This window comes from Stegodyphus dumicola, chromosome X1, assembly GCF_044657685.1.
Source record: "Stegodyphus dumicola isolate Sdum_Otavi_A_Nest chromosome X1, ASM4465768v1".
NCBI lineage: Eukaryota > Metazoa > Arthropoda > Arachnida > Araneae > Eresidae > Stegodyphus > Stegodyphus dumicola.
The window spans coordinates 119,659,563-119,681,440 of record NC_140780.1 but is presented as its reverse complement, the minus strand read 5'-3'; the positions used below and the strand labels follow the sequence as shown (position 1 = coordinate 119,681,440).

The 21,878-nt window shown below is 32.3% G+C and overlaps 1 protein-coding gene and 1 non-coding gene across 2 annotated transcripts in view; one reads left to right on the top strand and one right to left on the bottom strand.

Moving 5' to 3' along the window:
* Nucleotides 1-21,878, bottom strand: part of LOC118196307 (7SK snRNA methylphosphate capping enzyme-like) — a 64,425-nt gene that overhangs the window by 31,345 nt on the left and 11,202 nt on the right. The window lies entirely within an intron of this gene.
* Nucleotides 6,674-6,747, top strand: TRNAA-GGC (transfer RNA alanine (anticodon GGC)). The gene has a single exon. It is a non-coding gene; the product is annotated as a tRNA-Ala (tRNA).

Here is a 21,878-nt window from a genome sequence, read left to right as displayed (position 1 = left end):
AATAACTTTTACTCTTTTCACTAACTTATTTCAATTCCATTAATTAAATGACAAGATCTGAGTCAGTCAAAAGCTTTTGTCAATGTAAGAATTGATGGCTCTACCAACAAACTTTCTATTTATGACTGAAAGTGTTGTTTACAAATGCTAAGCTTTTCATTATTATGCCATTAGCTCTTTAACCCACTAATATTTTTGAGCAATGGCTAAATAATTAGCATTAAAAGTTTGTCCAGATGTACATAAGACACAAAGAGGAGAATTAATTAAATTTAAATGTAAATAAATGAGCATGCAAACAATCATGTTCCATCAAAAGTATAAAATAAGTTACCACTGCAGCACAAGGACAATTCAGAGATCTTTTACAAGCAGTGAAATCCATCTCTTTCCTTCACCAGAGATACATAGCTCCACCCTCGCCATATTATCATTATTTCTGTGCATAAGAAATCTAACAGGATTAAGAGATAATGGGCATATAGGTCTTTTAAGAATAGTGGTAATCTTTTTTGCCAAAAAATCAGCCATTTCATCTTTGTATATGTCACAATGGATAAGGACCCAATATAACACTACCTAATTACTTAATTGCTTTGTCTTACAATGCAAAATTCAAGAAATGAAATTATAGTCATAATTAGAAATAGCATAGAAAGTGGATCTTGAATTGGAAAGTTTCAAAGAATTTGTGTCAATGAATGTACAACTGCTAAGAGTCTCAATCTCACTGACAAAATAAATGGTGTGTACTCCAACAGAAAGCAAATCACTAAATGTAACTGCTTTATCTCCATCATCTCTATCTAAAAACGAGTCATCTGTAAGAACATGTGGCCATAGATCATCTAGATAACAATTTCCAAAAGTTGCCATACTAGCATACAAATCAGTTTAGAACCAACTTCCTTTTTATTGACAGACATATCCAAATCTAAGAAAATCTTCAACTTCCGGCACGATATTCAAGAGAAGGGGAAATACTTATCTCAGATAAAACACCATAACCTTTCGTGATCTTATAAAAGCACCCTATATAAAACCAGTCTAGGTTTTAAGATTTCCATTTACTGCACTATAATCCTACCAGAGGAGCAAGAAGTCTGTCATCATAGAATAAAACTCCCTTTTCTTATAAAGAGACAAAAAAATATTAGGGAGAGGGAAACCATCCAAATCTCCATAAAGGGCTTGATCACAATTATCAAACACCACCAGTGCAAAAATGATGAAATATCTTGGAGCATTTTCTGTGCAACCTTTAACCACTTAAGAATAGTAAAAAAAGATGAGCAATTTTGCAAATTTAGTACCACTAAATATATTTTAATATACCAAGATCATTAATTTTCAATGTATGAAGTGTCAAGTGGTTTACTGCATACAGTTCTGGAACTCGCAACAAATTACGACCAATTTCACTAATAACAGTTGTTACAAAAATTGCCATTTATGAAGGATTATCCCACGAAGAAAACAGCACACTAGTTTCATTGATTAATTAAAAACATTAAAATATTCTGGAAAGTCTAATGAATTTGAGAATATCGAAAATATTTAGATCTTACTATAGAACAATCTAAGCTGAATGTCAGGTTTACATTAACACAGCAAGACCTCCCCATGATAACCAACTACAATATCACATGATTTCGGTCTTTTGTGCAAACTGTTACTTTAAGTCAGTGATGTAAAGTATCATTTTTTAATTATACTCTCACAAATATTTGCACTTTCAGAGGTAATTGTCCTAAGATATTATGCACATATTTACATATTAAATAAAATGTAAAAAAAGACAAAGAATATTACCCATGACTTTGATATTATGGGATTTGTTTGGGGTAATAATTTAGTCACAAATAAGTTTTGGAGGTCCACCAGCGGGCTGGCTAGTGAAAAACGTTCACTGAACACTGGCAGTTCGTACAGGGTTCAAAGCCAAGTGAACAGGCTAGCTGCTGGAATGGGCATTTTTCACAGTTTTTCTCTGTGTAACACAAATATGAGCCAGTTTCCCTTAGTAGTCCTCTACAAGGCATCCCTTCCTTTGGCACATTCGACTGTGTGCACCACCGTAATCAATTAAAGAAAACAATTTTTTTACAAAAATATAATCAACCTCCTATCATAATTTTCAGAATTTTTCCTTGCCTTGAAAACACCTAGTACAAAGTCTTTATTCCGGACGTTTATAATGATCTATAATCTGGACCTCGAAGCTACAAACTCTCTGCGCATGCGTAGCGTTTACGCATGTGATTAATACTTTTATGCATGCGCATATGCGTTTACACATGTGCATAATACATTTACGCATGCGCGTTTAATGTATAACAGACGGTATAAGCTAGGCTAAAATAATCTAATTATCTATTTCAGTTAATGTTGCAGATTGAGTTGTTCCTTAATCTTCTAATTGGATCCGACTTATTATTTTTTGCAGACTGTTAGAGCAATTTTATAAAAAGTAAGCTTGAACTTTCGATTATGTCAAAAAGAGTTTCTGATTCTGGAGCTGCCAAAGGATCTACAAAGCGAAAGCATGTTTCAATGTCCATCAAACAAAAAGTGGAATTGCTGCAAAAAATGGATAAAGGCATGAAGAAAGTGACAAAAAGGTTAGTGAAAATGAAAAAATTTCGATTGACAAGTTAGTCGGTATTCTCGGCACAGCAATTACAGGACTTGAACAGCAGAACTTTGTAACTGAACAAGAAATTATGTCTGTTTACGGAATTAAAGAGAAAGTATTAGCACATGAAACGAAGCAACTTAAACAACTTAGGTTGAAAAAAACGTTTAATAAAGTAAACAAATAAGTATTAAGCTTTTTTTTTTTTTTTTTTTAATTTTGATGCCCTTTAGATCATAATTGATCTTTATTTCATAAATTACGGTTTCATTTTTTTAATTTTATAATTTCTGTATGCCATCTTACCAAATTTAAATTGATGATCTATAATCCGGAAAAACTCCTAATCTGGAATCGCCGAAGTCCCGACGAGTCTGGATTAAAGACTTTGTACTGTATAACTCGGCAAAAACTTTAGCATTTTTTTTTCACTTTAAGATGTTTATTTTATGCTAAAATGAAGTTAATAACCAAACTAAGTAATTAAACTGAACTCTACTGGTTCCCATCCATGTACTGATATCAAAATAAGCATAGAGAAGAAAATTACCACAGTTGCTATTCATGAAAATATACCCTGATTCAAGATTAATTTAGCTTTATTCCTACAGCATAGCTGAAAAAAAGGGGGGCGGGCAGGTTTTCATGATATGTGCGATGCTATTTAAAAGGAATTCTAAACTGACTTAAATTCATTTGATGATTCAGGTTATTTGAACTAATTATGATATGATTCTAATTATAAAATATATTAATATTTAATGAGAGAATCTAAATGCTATGTTTTTTGGTTAATTTCACTTTTTATTTCTTGCTCTTTTACACAGAAGAAATGCAGAGTAGGGAGTATTTGTGTGGATAAAAAAGGGAAAATTTTTCTTTTACCTACATATGTACTATACAGGTACACGTAATAGTATATATATACATGTAATAAGATGACTTGGAGTAAGCTGCAACACACTGACCGTGGGTCTCTGTGTTATATCCTGTGCAGACTTTACTGCCTAGTTAGAAAGATAACACTTGAAGGTGAGACTTGTAGACAGATGAGGTTGGGTTGAATTAACTTTTATTGGTGGATATGAACTAAAGCAAAAACATATTTTTCATCACACATGATGATGGGTGGAATAGACACCACACAATTTTATATAGAGTATCACATTTTAGATAACAGCATACTTAGCACAACAAAGCGAACGAGCGAAATAAGAGTCTTGACTGCACGAGTATAGAATTTCATAGAAGCTGAAGTAATTTTTAAAAATTTCTTTACGTTTCTAGAAACCTTAAATATTAATGAAATAATATATAATTAAAACTAAAATATACTGTTACTGCAAAACAAATAAAAATGTTAAATTCATTTAAAAAAATAGCTGGTATTTTAAAAATATACAGAAACTGCAAAGAAAGGTTCACAAAATTTGCTATGCTTGTATACCACTGACTGCCATATGAGATTGTAAATTTTTAAAATGTACCCAAATTTGGAGCGAAAACAGGTAATATATAAAATTTTAGCATCAATTTCTTCAGTGTCATAGCTGGATAATTTATTAGAAATCTCGTTTGTTTTGAAAATGCACTATGACCAGTTATATTTTACTCATAACCCATAAAATATTATTTTTAATTTATAAATTTTAAATTCATATCTCTTTTTATAGAAAAGCTTATATATATATATATATATACATAACGTAAAGAAAATAGAAATATTTAATTAATTCCTACACTTCAGCTGGATAGGAATGAATTTTAAAGCAAGTATTATAATAATTTTTTTAAAAGTTTAGGGCATTAATACTGTCTCATCTTAATTGGTAGTGAAAGTTTAGAGCTGGACACATACTAAAGTCTTAAAAGTGAAAAAAAAAAAAAAAACGTGTATATATATATATGTGTGTGTGTACAAGGGAGTATGCTTTAAATTCATATTATATCATAACTTTCAAATAAATTCTTGCGGGGAAAACTTAAATAAATAAAAACACAAATAAAACATTATATTTAATGTACACAAATGGTGGAAAAAGAGTATGGGATTCGAACTCACGACCCCAAAAGGTCAAACGAGATTGCGATCAGCTTTACCACTAAGCTACCATCACACGAACGGAATTAGCAAGTTTGGTTTATATACTTTATCAAGTAAATGAATTTCTAAAACTAATTTTTTTGGTCTTATTTCAGTGTGCCATCATCTAAAAAATTCACCAAAGATTGTTCTTGAGCTTCTAGGGCATTTCTTAAAAAAACAATTTTTTAAAGTGGTGTTCCTATTGAAGTTAGACGGACTGATAAAAGTATATGCAAGTGAAAGATGTGCTTACAAATATATGCTAGCCAATAAGGTATATTTATAAATAGAGAAATACAAATTTAACATACTTTTTAATGCAGTAGAATATTTAAAAGGATATCAAATTTAAATTATAAATAACATTATTAGATTTTACCTGTTTCAAAATCAAAAAAGTCTTTTAATGCCTTATCTGATTTGTTATAGCAGTTTGATATAGTCAGATGTTCATTTTCATTAAATGTAAATGTGTATGCAGAATTAGGAAATAATCGTAAGGACAAATTTTGCTATTTCATGGTCTTGGAATTATATTTTTTGCACCTGATTTTCTTGACAGTAATCACTGCTCTCTGCTAACTACTTCTGTAGATGCAGTTATCTTATTTTTCTTTAACGTTTTTTAACTAAATTCAGTTGATTGCTGTCTTTTTCAGTACATAGATTTCTCACTATAATTTTAATTCAGAAATATGTAATTTTTAGCAAAACATTCATTCCCTGATGCAGCGTTCATCGCTACTTCTACTGCCATTAGTTTTTGGTGACGACACCTGATTGCTCCTTTTTTACCACGTAACACCAATGCTTCCGCAGACGTACGGATAGAAGTTGAACATTGTTTAACTCCATCCATCACCACACATCGACCAGATTGCAGATGTCAATCAAAGTGAATTCGCTCGCTGATTGAAGAAATGCATACACAGCAGTGGAAACGGGCCTTTACTCTCCTTGGTATGCTATCAACGAGGTCATAAATGATACTTGAGAAATCTATTACCATGCTGCAAGCACTTGGACACATACAGCGTTAAGAATGGCACTTGGTTATTCTTTTTGCCAGTCGACTAATGATGTAACTGGCTCCATAACCCAATCAATGCCATTGTGAGTTGAAAGTGAACTAGGAAGGAAGATTAGAAGAGTCCGTCTACTACAAATTATGCCACACACCCTACACTGTTATTCGAGCAGCAGATACCCTTTGACATTCTCTCGTGAATGCACTAGCCATGTGTTATCTCCACTGATCTCTAACCATCACTGCTTCCAAGATGGAAGCGAGACTCATCATTGAAGAGGACAATCCAACATTTTATTCTCTACTGTCACCTGGATGTACTTCATGATAGCCTTTGAGAGTGGTGGTCAAAAGAATACTTACCCTGGTCATCCGGCTCACAGGCCACTGCCACATAAGTACCTTCTGAGAATTTGTGAAGTCACTCCTGAATTTTCCGATATCTAAGATTACTACATGCCATTTTTCTAACCCAGCAATCCTTCCCAACAGAAGTCTCTGGGAAGAAGTTGTTAGTCCTCTCTGTTGGGAAGAAGACCAAGAGAAGCCTGTCCTCTGCTTGCTCTCATCCAAGTTTGTTGTCCTTGCAACTAGTACAATATACAATGCATATCGGCCTGAATACATAGCAGTCTGCTTATAAGGTCTTTCTCCCACTTTCCTAGCGTGCCTTTGTGGTGTAGTAATCAGCATACTGAGCCAGTATTTCAGAGGTCCGTGGTTTGATTCCCGGTGAAGGCGTTGCTAATTTTTCATCTCTTCTGCTTTCAAAAAATTATCTAATGTCTCTACAGTGGCGGTCGAACTAAAAGGGTAATGGATGATGGATCTCCACATCCAGGATTTGGCGATCAGGTCCCCTAAAAACCCCAGTCGCCCTTTAAAAAGGGAAGTATATAAGGTCTTTCTCCCACTTTCCTAGCATGCCTTCATGGTGTAGTGGTTCTGCACGCTGGGCCGGCATTCCAGAGGTCCGTGGTTCGATTCCCGGTGAAGGTGGTTGCTATTTTTCATCTTTCCTGCTTCCAAAAAATACCTAATGTCTCTACATGCGGGAGTAATAAATCAACATCTCAGAGCTCAAGGATTCCACCTCTCTCTATTTGCAGCATTTGATTGTGCTTTTATATGATTTAAGCCCTTCCCACATGTCACTGACTTAAACTAGATGTTTGAAAATTTGATTTTGCATGTCTTAGCTACATCTGCAATCACTCAAATTTGTATATTATTATTTTGTGTGTGTGTGTGTGTGTGTGTGTTGCAATTTTAATGTTCAGCAGTACGGCAGCCCCGTATGAGTGTTCAGGTTGTGCCTGATAAAGAGGGTCACCATTTTGGTAAGGTACATATGTGCAAAAGGGAAAAAAATATTCTCATACCTCATCAGAAGACATCTGACACCCGATACAGTTTTAATATCAAAAAACAAGGTTATTTAATTTTTGATAAATTGATGACCTTTTCAATCTTTTGTCCAGAGTGGCCACCTCTATAATTCATCTACTAATATGGTCCTGCTGCAAACAGTAGCAAATGTTCATGTAATGAAAGTTTAAAGGGAAAAGGCATAGCTAACATTACAAGATTTTTAGCTGAAAGAAAATCTAATTTCTCAACAAATTCTAAAATTGATTAGACATTTCCTTTTAATACACGTGATATGTAACAGAGAGTTTGAACATATTCCAACAGATTTAGATACATGATCCGTATACATAGAAATGACATTTTTAGAGCTTTTTGTAATGCTCAAATATGAACACGTTAAACACAGTTTAAATTATATCAATCATAAAATGCTGCTAAGTGTGAAATTTTTAACTAAGGAGAATAAAGCTTATATAAAATTCATAAAAAGTACTGGCAGTTTATTGAACACTAATGTTATTTATTGTCCTTGTCAGCTAATAATGCATAACATTTAGAGATTCTTAAAAAAAAAAAAAAAAAAAAATTTACTTGATAGTGAAAACAGTAATTTTTTAAAAGCTATCACCACCTTTCTAAAAGTAGACATTTTCTCTAACTTTGATTTACCAATTGCATAAAATTTTACACCTAAACATTAAAAGAAAAATCTTTATTTTTAAGTAATATAAAATGTTATTTGTGAAATGTGGTTACATAAGCATTATTTGTGAAGGTGTGTGTACCTTGAACTCTCTTCTGGCACTTATCTACAAAAATGACTAATTAAAGTATTTCTGAGAATAATTGTGTGATAAGTGATGTTTACTTATATTCTAAATAAGCATATGTACTACAAACATCACTCCTTCATGACAACACCTCCAAAAAAGACCCAAACAATTAGGAAATGTGAGTGGTCATTTAAGAAAGAGTTTGCTATACTTCATAAATAGAATAAAAATTAAAAAGGCAAATCTCTTGAGACTACTCTGAAATTTAGCCTCTCAGAATGGCGAAAATATTATCTTACTATTTTTTTAGGTTTATTTATTGTAATAAAATTACAGATATCACAAAATTCATTATTACTTCTTAAAATTTCAGTCTTTACATGATACTCGTTGAATTAATTATAAAACATTAAAATTTATTGAATAACAATATTTTAGAATAACAGAAACAAGCTTATGTCACTAGTGCTTGCTTATATGCAAGACAAACATAGTGGACACACAAAAAATAAAAAGAGGAATTTGATTTTCTTCAATTTTTTTAACTATAGGACACTTACTCATTAAATGTATTAATTAAGAATGCAGAAATGCCATTTTAAGAAAAACGGGGAGGTGCAGATGTAAAACAGCTATTTTTCAGTATTTTTGATGTACTGTGTTACAGTACAAAGTCTGGGATCCGGAATTGTCAGGACTTCAGCATTTCTGGATTTTAGATCACAGTCTAAATCTAGACAGATGACATGTAAACAAGGCAATAATGGGGCTTCACTTATCATCTAGGTCAGACAGAGGAATGCTAACCCCTGAACTGGGCCAACCCCACATCTAATACGGCTGCACATTTTAGAATGGAACACCAAGAAGCAAAAGTTAAGGACAGAAAATTTTTAGAATTTAGAAGAGACACCAGGCAGCAGAATTAAGAATTTGGAGAGACACCATGCAGAAGAATTTAGGACCCACATAGATTGCAATGGGCTGCAAAATGCGTAGTGCCTGCCCTCCGTCCCCCCCCACAGCCACTAAGGGGCCAAAAATGTGTGCCTAGACAATATCAATACAATGTCAATGTATTGTTACTGGCTAAAGTGCTACGCTCTAGCCAACAGATCTCTGAAAGTGACATGAGGGAATCTCTAGTCTAACGAAAACTCAAATTTACAATACACCTGCTTCCTTTTATTGAGTATTATATTCTCCATTGCTAGATTTTACAAGGTGTATTTCTTTGTACAGTACAAAGTCTTTAATCCGGACGTCCATAATCCGGATTGATCTATAATCCGGACCTCAAAAGCTACAAACTTTCTGTGCCTGCGTAGCATTTACAAATGCGCATAATATGTTTACGCATGCGCGTTTAATGTATAACGGACGGTATAAGCTAGGCTAAAATTATCTATTTCAGTTAATGTTGCAGACTGCGTTGTTCCTTAATCTTCTAACTGGATCCGGCTTATTATTTTTTGCAGTCTTTTAGAACAATTTTATAAAAAGTAAGCTTGACATTTCGATTACGTCAAAAAGAGTTTCCGATTCTGGAGCTGCCAAAGGATCTACAAAGCAAAAGCACGTTTTGATGTCCATCAAACAAAAAGTGGAACTGCTGCAAAAAATGGATAATGGCATGAAGAAAGTGACAGAGAGGTTAGTGAAAACGAAAAAATTTCGATTGACAAGTTAGCGGTATTCTCGGCACGGCAATTACGGGACTTGAACAGCGGAACTTCATAACTGAACAAGAAATTATGTCTGTTTATAGAATTAAAGAGAAAGTATCAGCACATAAAACGAAGCAACTTAAACAACTTACATTGAAAGAAATGTTTAATAAAGTAAACAAATAAATATTAAGCTTTTTTTTTTTTTTTTTGTAAATTTTGATACCCTTTAGATCATAATTGCTCTTTATTTCATAAATTACGGTTTCATATTTTTAATTTTATAATTTCTGCATGCCATCTTACCAGATTTAAATTGATGATCTATACTACGGAAAAAGCCCTAATCCGGAATCACCGAAGTCCCGACGAGTCCTGATTAAAGACTTTGTACTGTATTATTTTATTTCATTTATTTTTTTATTGGCTGGTAGTCCAGATTTCAGACTTTGTATTTTATTAGTTCTTAAGCTGCTGCATTAACCTATATATAACGCATAGCATTCAACAGATGCCAAATGTGATACAATCTTGTGTTTACTGCATGCATCATTAAGAAAGTGTCATTCAAAAATCAAAATCTGGCTTGAAATACCACATTGCTGGTTTATCTGTTAATCCCCCTGAGACAGTAGTGCTTAATGTTCAAAATATATCTTGTCAGTTTTTATTGTTAATAAAATTGTTAAATAAAATGCAATTAAATTATCAAAATTTGGATTTTGTCTTCATAAAGCTTAAAATCCCATTCTACTTTATGGGAAAAAACGGAAAAATCTATGATGCTCTTTTAGAAATTACTAAGACTAATAATAACATTAATTCAAACTGATAACTTACTTAAAAATTTATCCATCTATACTTTTTTAGTCAGTAATATTACATATGCTTTAAATATTGGAAACATTCTGAGCAAAATAGTTCAGAATCCAACATTTAATATGCAAATAGGTATAGAAAATCTCATTCTCTTTGCAGAGGATTTAAAATATCTCACTGGCATTTAAAAGATTATGAACATTACTACTTTTACAAAGTAGGTATATTCTAGCAGATTTCTTAATACTGTTCCTGTTTTTCCAAAATTTTAACAGAACACCAGGCTATGAAACACCAGATAAATCTATAATAGAGTGTTATGTTAATTGAATAAGGCAAAGCAATTTAAGGGTATCTGCCTATTGAGAGGATTTCAAAATTAATTACTGTCTTGCATAACACTAATGATGCAAGCACTTACATAAAGTCTTCAGCCAGTAATAATTTTAGAAAGTTATTATTTACCAATCAAAATATAGCTACACCAAAACTAAATCATTCTGAACAAGGATGTTATCTTTGGCACATAGCAATCTTTCTCTCGCTTTGCTACTGCAAACTTGCTGTGGCTGCTTACTGTACTGCAATGTCTCCAAAAATGTAAAAAGTTCTTCAAGAAGAAGTGCACTTATTGCACCATTTTATCTGTGTTCATTTAACATTTAGTAATGAGAATAAACAAATATTAAAACTGATCATGACTGCAACTGTGTCTTTATTCATCTACACATCGGCAGCATCCATATTATTTCATACACATATGCCACAGATGCAAATAGCACCTTCCCAAAAATAGTTACATTAGTAGCTTTCAAATTTTGGGGATATATATTTGAAGAAAGAGCAACAGGCAGAAGTTGAGTTGACAGCATAGATATGTGACACAGAGACTGCAATGTGTCCAAAATGAAAGGCTGGTTTAGAAAGATTTAGTTCAGCTTTATGTGTAACAGTTAATTTTAAGTTTTCTTTCCAAAATTTAAAAGCATTAATTGGCCACAGCATTAGCATTATGCAAAAAATCGTGACTTGGATTAATATTGAAATGATGCAGTTTATAGAAATTTATCACAAGCAAATTACAGTCAAAAGTCGTTAATCCGGACTCGTCGGGACTTCGGCGATTCCGGATTATAGATCATCAGTTTAAATCTCGTAAGATGGCATGCAGAAATTCTAAAATTAAAAATATGAAACCGTAATTTATGAAATAAAGAACAATTATGATCTAAAGGGTATCAAAATTTACAAAAAAGCTTAATATTTATTTGTTTACTTTATTAAACATTTCTTTCAATGTAAGTTGTTTAAGTTGCTTCGTTTTATGTGATAATACTTTCTCTTTAATTCTATAAACAGACAATTTCTTGTTCAGTTACGAAGTTCCGCTGTTCAAGTCCCGTAATTGCTGTGCCGAGAATACCGACTAACTTGTCAATCGAAATTTTTTCGTTTTCACTAACCTCTCTGTCACTTTCTTCATGTCTTTGTCCATTTTTTGCAGCAATTCCACTTTTTGTTTGATGGACATCGAAACATACTTTCGTTTTGTAGATCGTTTGGGAGCTCCAGCATCGAAAATTCTATTTGATATAATCGAAAGTTCAAGTTTACTTTTATAGTATTGCTCTTACAGTCTGCAAAAAATAATAAGCCGGATCCAATTCGAAAATTAAGGAACAACACAATCATCACCATTAACTGAAATAGATAATTAGATAATTTTAGCTTATTCCGTCCGTTATACATAAAACGCGCACGCAAAACGTATTCTGCACTTGCGCACACGCATATGCGCAGACGTAAAAGGTCTTACGCGCACGAGTAAACGCCTATGCGCATGTGTCAACGCGGCGCATGCGCAGAAAGTTTTTAGCTTTGAGGTCCGGATTATGGGTGTCCGAATTAACGACCTTTGACTGTACTGTTTTTGATATGGAAAAGAAAATATCCATATTTAAAAAGTTAAGGTACTATTGCAAATTCAAGTTGGAATTTATTTTTCATTACAATAATGTTTTCACTTTCCAGGATAGTATAATCTTTTTACAGTAAAAATTTTTTATTTTGTAAAATTAAATTTTCAATCTTAACTGCTTAAGCACTGAATTTTATTATTTTAAATCCCAACTTTTATTACTTTTTAAACATATATATATATAGATATTATGTATACGTATGTAAAAACATATGTATATTTTTAACACTACTGTTTCAATTGTTTAATTTTTATGTATCATACATAAGTTCAGGTGAACTTTAACAGCATTAAAAATGCTTACTATTATTCATCAGCCCAATTTGACTATTATATTTCACGCTTCTAGATTAATCGATTTGCATATTAACTTAATTTTATTCAAGATACAATAATACTGAAATGCTGTTCCTCGGAAGCTATAATTAAATTATATAATATACTATATATATATAAACATACACTGTTTGTACAAAAATTAAGGATTCGGTTTTTTCAGTGAATTTGTTAAGTTACAACTAGAGGAAATATTAACAACATACCTAAACTTGCTTCCATAAAAATAACATTGATCTGAGGAAAGAATTTTGAAAGGAATCTTTTGTTGGAATTTATGCAGAGGATACCTGACATCATGGATTCAATGATTGAACATGGGGGGGGGGGATTTCATGTAATGCAACTATCATCAAGCAGCTTAATTCAAGCAAAGTTTAACAGTTTTTAATAACCGTCTCCATTTCTCCAGCTTCAGGAAACTCAAAATAATTTCTGATCTGAAGTCTTTACAAAGGCATTCCTTCATTTAGGAAGAAAACTTTCGTGTCCTTTTCCAAAATGGATCAAATTAAGAAAACAGCTTTCAGTTCCCTAACATGAAAACTCACTTTAAATGGCACTATACTACAGAAATTTGTAATGATGAGATGAAAGAGCTTTCCTAGAAAGGATCTTTATGAGACAATCTAGAAACTCTATACGTGTGCCAAAAAATATATAAGTGTTAAGAGCAATGTGTGTAGAAGGCTAAACAGTTATATAAATGTGTTTGCTTTATTTTATGAATTCTTGACGTCTTTATAAAAATTTAAATATTACTAAGAATTTTGACAAACAGAATACTAAGAATAAGTTTTCACTTTAGAAATAAAAGATCCTGTGAAGTTATATACATATGTGCATGTAAGATAAAAAAAATACACAAAGTAAAATTCTAACTTTAATATGCAATAGTCCTTTAACTCTCCATTTTAATTTGCCAACTTTCCCTTACCATCCTTATCATTACAACAGTAACTGCTAATAATAAATCGCTCTACACACCGTCATTTCAAAATTAATCCATGTCATATAATTCTTGCATTATACTAATCATGCAAACACTTACAAAAAGTACATGAGAAAATTTTTAATATGGACTTAATCATTTTTACTCTAAAAAGATTACTCTAGCCAGGAAATGTGTACATCTCCTCACAATGCTATAAAAAGAAATTAATTAAGTTTCCATTATGTAATTATACAGCATAATCTGTATCCTAATCTTCTGGGGGAAAGTTTTGCGAAGCTAAAATTCATTAAAAGATTATTTGCAATCAAAACCACCTGAATAACATCTTAGCAATTTACATACGACATCAACAAATATAACATTACAGATTACTTACATATAAATGACCTGACCAAGAATTTTGTGTAGGCTAAGAGAATGTGTATGTGACTTTTTGATAGCCGAATTATTATTGAATATGCATACAGATGTCTTATATGTTAAATAAAAATGTCTTTAAATTATTTTCAAATTTCGTTTTATAGCAGGGCAAATTTAATTATGCATACAGGCAACTCCATCCCACAGAACAGCTAATTCAGTAGTGTATACTAGATTTTTCTAGAGCATTCTCCTAACATACTACTACAGAAGGGGGGGGGGAATCGGACTTTTCCTGAAAAGCTAAGAATTCTGTCAGCAATATAAATCGTATGCTCAAATTATAACAAACACTATTAAATTCTAACAAACCACATGATATGTTTTGCAGTTATTAAAAGTACGGCACTAATTTTAAATTTGGCATCAAAAATAATTTTATAAGGGGTACTTCTAATTTTGTAATGTCTCATTTCAGCTTTCCCACTTCAGGTTCTTCAAAGGCAGCAGCAAAAGTTGTGCACTTGAAGCTTTTTCTTTACCTTCTACAGGTGTTCTGGATATCAAAAATCCTACTATTTTCACATTTTTAACCCTTCAGCAGCGATCCCCAACTTTTTTGTCTCGTTAGTCTTTGTTCAGATGACAATTTTGTCATTATAAAGTTTTGTGGTTTAAGACATAAAAGTCATTAAGTCCATTTACATTTGTATAGCAAGGTTTAAGCCACAGTCAGTCAAGGAAAGGAAAGTTGTGCATGTGTAAATATGTAGCTGACTCGGAGAAACCATTGATCGATGCCAGCATCGCAGTGATTGGTGGTTCTTATACCAATCTGACATAAAGTTGAAAAATTAGAACTTTTAGGCAAAATCTTTAATCCAGTTTTTGTGACATAGCAAAGTCTGACTGCTTAGCAACAAAGCTCAGCATAAAACCAGTGGAGTGGTGAACACATTTACTTTTTCAATGTAAATTTATAGGTCGACATAGCTAATATGCATAATATACCAAAAAATTCATTCAAAAATATAATTTAAAATATGAAAATTATTGATGTATTATTATGTAAAAGAATTTTTAATAAACAATAAAATTTACAAATTCTTTGGTTTATGATTAATTCATTGGCATAAAAATTCTTTATAAATACTATAATTCTTAAAATCAATGTGATATTTTGCATTACATTTTATTGGGTATTGCTTCATAATTAGGACAAAATGATGATATTCCTGTTCATAACTATTTAATTCATATTCATTCATGTTCTTTAATCACCAGGATGTTCATCTGTAAGTCTAGATCTATATTTGGTACAAACATATTATCACAATCAGCTTAGTGTAGTTTTGCAAATTTTACGAAGAAAAACACAATTACTTTGATTGTAAAAAATTACATTTTGCATACATACTTATTATTAGGTAAACTGCGCAAAAAGAAAGAGGGGGACAGTTCTATATCTCCCGTTCTAATGGGCCGATTGACGAAATTCAAATGCGTTTTTCATGTCTCGAAAGCATGACTTAGGATATGTATTAGATTTATATATAGCATTGTTCTAACATAAGTATTTTGATACAAAATGGGACTTTATCCGAAATAGCATGACAATTTTTTTCCATATTTCAATTCTACGACTCAAATTATGTCTAAATATTTAAGCTTGTAAAATTTGGAATGAAATTTATGGAGAAATTTAAAAATTTAACTTGGCGCATTGTTTTCAGTTTGTGAAAAGAATAATTCACTTGGCGAACTTCTTAATATTTGGCAACCTATTTTCCTTTCCCTTCCATTGCGCAAGAGTGGGAAAAGTCACAGCATTCCTAGCTTTTTACATTGTGCATGAGGAGGAAAAAAGTCACATTGTTTCTACTTTCAAATAACTTTAACAAAGTGTTTAAACCACATTTGATGTTATCATCGCTTTCAACAAATATGCCAACTTTCAAAACGTGCCAATATATAAATTCACATTCATCTTCAGAAATTTTGAATAAAAAACTAATTTTTTGCAGGTGTGCTTAGAAATACATTTACTATAAGATGATGGTAAAAATTTTATAGATAATTCAAATTTTTTTTTAAATATAAAAATTATTCAAAAATACAAATTTAAAAAATAAATCATAAAAAATAGGCGAATTTTATTTGGAATGAACATAAATTTTGAAATATCAAAGGAAGAATCAAATAAATTAAATAAAAAAGAGATATTAATAAATATATATCAAACCCAATTAACATTGAGGAGCTAAAATTTTGAAAGCTAATTTTTAAAAACTACTGCTGCGATTTTTACAAAACTTTTTGCATGCAATTTGGCATAATTTGAGTCTTAGAATCTGATTTTGCGTCAAAATATCTACATTACAACAATGCTATATATAAATCTAATATATATCAAAAGTCGCGCTTTCGAGACATGAAAAATGCGAGTTGAATTTCGTCAATTGGCCCAGTAGAAAGGAAGATATAAAACTGTCCCCCCCCTTTTTTTTGTGCAATGTACATATTCTAAGTTTAAATTATATATTTATTCCAATAGGCAATCAGGAAAACTAGTTGGAAACAGGTTTTGTTTTTGATGTGATGGAAACTTCATAGCAATTGCTTGAAAAGAATTTGAAACATTGTTCCTTTAGCGATTTTGCAATAAAATAATGTTCTTGCAGAAACTTCACCTCTCTTCTATTACAGGAATATTCTACATGCATAAATTTTTAAACTGAGTATAAGATAAAAAATAAACATAACTTTTTTATATAAAAGCCATTGGAACTTAGAATGCAATAAAAAGAACACATACGAAAATGGTGACGTAGGAAAATTTCATTTGTCATGTACATGGTTGCCTGAATAATTGTTATGTGTGTGATTACCAGAGTTTGATGTATTCTGAAGCTTTGGTGATTCCCACTAAGGTGGCTGTACCAAGTATATACTGTATACGTAAGTACCCTATATTTTGATTTTATGATATCCATTGTTGAAAACTGTGAATCACACAAGTACATGGAACAAGTACGTTTTCCCTTCTATAATACTCTTTTCAAGGATGAGAATTTGCTTTTGTCAAGTATATTTCAGAAGTTTTCATAATGAATTTTAGGAAGTTGGATTGGATTTAAGGACTGCATCATTTTGAAGATTCAAAATTTCTAGCTCCAATTCTTGCCTGAATAAACTCTGCAATGTATTCACTGTAATATTAAACTGTCAAAATAATTTTTCAAACTGGTCTTGAAGTAACCGAAGGATGATGACAAATGAGGACAACTCAATTTCACCTATCATTTTTTCTTATTGAGAAATGTACAAATGATTTACCAGCAGATATGAAACCAGTTTAGCTTTAAACAACTTTAAACAGATTCTATCATTAAAGGATATTTGTCTTTTCCCTGCAGCTCCAGGTTTAAATAAATCAATTTCTCAATTAGGTCTGTAAGAAAAATCTAAATCCACCAGAGGTCTTAGTTCATTGATTGATTTTTTTTTTTTTTTTTTTTTTTTTTTTTTTTTAATTTTCAGTACTGAGATAATTTTTTATCTTAATGAAATTTACAAATCTTTCAATAACTTTGCTTTTGCTGAGCCATATACTTTGCTATGCAGAATGAGATTAGGATATTCACGACTTTTTAGTAGGACCTTGAAAAAAGCAGCATTGCAAAGCGGCTGCTTGAATAAAGTTTAATATTTTTGTAACTTATAACTTTTTCAATGGCAATATTCTACCATACAAAGCTTCAAGGTGGATGACACAGTTAAATGACACAGTTTCGAAATGATTCAACATTCTTAAGCAAAGCAATACATTCATTAATATTACCATTGCTAGTGTACCACAGTTGTTATTGCTAACAGCTTGCTCAGAAGTGTATTAATCAATTTTGCATATGCTGTATATACATTATTGATATCCTCACCTCTTGTTCCTCATTTTATGATTAATATTTTCAATGGGTCTCCTTTCACAGACCTATGTTACATTTATAGATAAATTTTATGTTAATAAGTATCATTCTCATCATAACTGCTAACTGTGCAGTGTCCGACATACCTGTACATTCATAAAATTGCAGTAAGAAACGGTCATATATTTCCAAGTATATATTTAACTGAGTTTGTATGTCTTTTGAAATGACATGCATTCCTTTGATGGTCAACTATAAGTCTTATACTGCTGACAACAATTTCACATTGTCAGTATGATAAGAAAAATCACTCAAATAAGCAGTCGACACTAGTTAAAAGTGCTTCTTTTAACAATTCGCCTTTTCCTCTTCGCAATCACGTGAGAGATGCTTAAAGAAGCCAACAGTGGTATTCTTACATTTTACTACAGGTTTAATGAAAACTGACTGTTGGGCAAACAGGTACAATTTTAGCTGATTTATTTTCTTCTTCCTTACCTTGGGTTTAAGTGATAAATTTGTATTAAAAGTAGCATGAATTCTCTGAAAGTGACATTCAGTGTTATATATTTTCAGTCACAACAAACAAGCTTATAATTTAATAATTATAATTTTAAGCTTATTATTTAATAACAAGCTTTAATAGAACTGACAAAGAAATAAGCAGTAGTAAGTTGTACTGAAGAGTTTGTAACCGCACATAACAACAAAAATAAGAGGGGTAGAAAATTAATGCTCACTTAAAAATCAAGATGTTTTTCAAGCACTTAGATGGATATAAAAAGAAGGGATTGTTGCCGAGACATTTAAAACAGCAAAGTTACTTTATTTTTTGATAGAGGGAGATATCTTAATGCTTTACTATTACTGATTACTAAAGTTTTGGCATGAATACTAATGGCTTCACTTTATCAGATAAATGATACCTGCTGTTATGTAAATATATGTGCAATTTGCGTTGCACTAGAATCATACGACATTCCATAGTTTTAAAATGACCTACTTCAGAAAGATTAATCATGCAAATATTCTCAAAGACAAGAAGAGAAAATTAATATGCTAAAAGAGAATCAAAATATACAGAAATATCTGTGCTAATAAACCTCAGACTATGCTAGACTTATAAATAAACTAATGTTGCTTGCAAGGATTTGCACTATAAAAAGTTACTAATTTAAAACTAATAAATAAACAAACCTAATTAAGGAATGTTCTGATCAGAATCTGTGAACTGACAATCTGTCTCTTGCAAGGCTTGGACTCTCTGCAAATAGTATGGGTACAAATCATTTTCATGCAATACTCTCCAAACGGTGGAATGACTCAGCTGCAGACGAAGTGTAATAGCTCTTGTACTTGTCTGAGGTGATTCATGCACAACCTTCAAGATGGATTCTTCAATGTGAGGTTGTCGTGCACTTCTTCTTCCACTCCTAGTGTCAGAGGTGGCTTCAAATGATCCGTTTTCACACAGAGACTGATGCAACCTCTCGAATGTTGTGTGCTTCGGCATATGCCTGTTCAGAAACCGTTCCTGGTACAACCATAGCGCTGCTCTGCCGTTCCCATTAGCAGTACCATACATGAGATGCATGTCAGCTTTTTTCATGTGCTTAAACTCGCCCATCACACTTGACATCAGGGTTGTGAATGATCCTTTGATGCATCGGATCGTAGTTCGTACGGCTCACTGTGTGTAGGTACGTGATTATGGCAAAGCCTTGGGGGCTATCTGTCTAGGGATGCCTTCGTGAAGGACTTTCTAAGGAAAACTGGCTCGTATATATGTTACACATGGGGAAAACCACGAAAACGCCCATGCAGCCAACCCGTTCGCGGAATTCGAACCTAGACCGAACTACCAGTGTTCAGCGACTTTACTGCTCGGCCACTGGTTGGCCTTGTACGGCTCACTACCGCCCTCTACTGCTGCACTGCAAACAATCACAGCTGTAGTTCCTATTACTGTTCCCTTTTTTGAACATTTATTGTGAATACTTTTATTGCTGCAAAGAAGCCCTTTGCGTTGATTTTGTACATAAACACATTTTCCCTTCGTATCTTTTTTTGTATTCCTGCCTTAACCCGTCACTGTAGACCCTACATTCCTATACAAAAAAAAAAATGCATGTTTCAGTACGTTCCACCAGCCCTCCAAGTTTGTCCCATGATCTATGAAGCACCCTGTATATCATGAATATCAGAAATATTATGGCATCATTTTAGTTTCTTGGAGATGATATTTATTAAGTGAATAAGACTATAATATTATCTAATAAACTGTTTAGATCAGCGGTTTTTCAACCTTTTGACTAATGTGTACCATCTAAACAAAAATTGAAAACCTTTAGTACCAACCCTACAAAGTACTACTACCACCACCACTCTTAAACAAAGCTCAGATCGCATAAATTTACGAGTGTAGGAGATAAAACTCAATCGGGACGCTGGGGTTTTAATTTTTGAATTTAATAGTTAAGAATACTTTGCTTACCACCTATTTTTCTCTTGCGTACCACTAGTTGAGAACTCCTGGTTTAGACCAAACTCCTAATGATAAGCTTTACATTTTCTTTAGAGAATAATACGCAAAACCTATTTTGTTCTCATATAAAATTCTCTGGTTCCCTGAATCTCCTTATTTACTACTCAAAAATTCTGTCAGAATTTCATTATCTACTATTTCCCTAGTGCTATTCCTAATAATGGTGTAGAATACTTTACCAACCCAGCATAGTAAACATATAACATTCAAAATATAATAGGAATATTTTTCTCCTTTTAATCAGCAAATGAAATATACCATAAAAATTCAGATCTAATTTTAAAAACACTTATGCTCCAAATTTTTACAATGTAAAATTACTTATTATATTAATTTTTATTTTGTTATCTGTAAAGTCTACATAAACTTTGTTTAACAAAATATTATGCCATCATTTTAGTTTCTTGGAGATGGAATTTATTAAGAGATCCAGGATGTATCTCTTTAAGCTAAATTTATTGCAGTAAAGCCACAAGTAACCAAACTTCACTCAACTGGATGGATAAGAAGAGACTTGAATAAAAAATATCAATTATCTACAACCTACTTACAGCAGTTTCTTTTTAATGCATCATTATTGAAAAGTAAATACACATTTCATAATGCTAACAAGTAATCGCAGTATATGGTAAGCAAAAAACATTGAAACGCAAAATCCATGCTCAAGAGATAACTTACAAATATCAACATTCATTGATGGTTTACATTAATTAAAATTTGCTTTGTATTAGGTAGTCCGGAAGACAATTCAGGTTTTTAACCTATATCTTTAAAGTATCATAACTCAACTCAAAAGCAATTTTACTAATCAAAATAAACAGCAGCCGAATCAATGCATTTTTGCCAATGAGATACAAGTTTATTTATGCCAGTAGAATAAAATTCTGGAGTTCTGGAAGCGATAAAAGTTGTCAAAGGCGTTTTTGACCTCTTCTTGGTTTCTGAAGCATTTCTTCTGCAGAATGTTATCCAGATGTTTGAAAAAGAGGTAATTGGTCAGCGAGAGGTCAGGCGAATATGGGGGAAGAGAGAGAGTCTCGTATCCCGATTCGTTCAATTTCGGTAGGGTCAGTTGCACAACGTGCAGCCGAGCATCATCATGGAGAAGAAATGGCCGCTTTCTGTTGATCAATGCCAAGCACATGCACTGCATCTTTTGGTGCATTTCGTTCATTTGTTGACAGTACTTATCTGCCGTAATCGTTTCGCCCAGATTTAGGAAGCTATGGCGGATGAGACCAGCCGCAGACCACCAAACAGTCACCATAATTTTCTTTTGGTGAAATTTGGCTTCGGAAAGTGTTGTGGGGTCTGACCATGGTCCAACCACTGAGCCGAATGTCACCAGTTGTTAGAGAGAATCCACTTTTCATCCCAAGTAACAATCTGATCAAGATAAT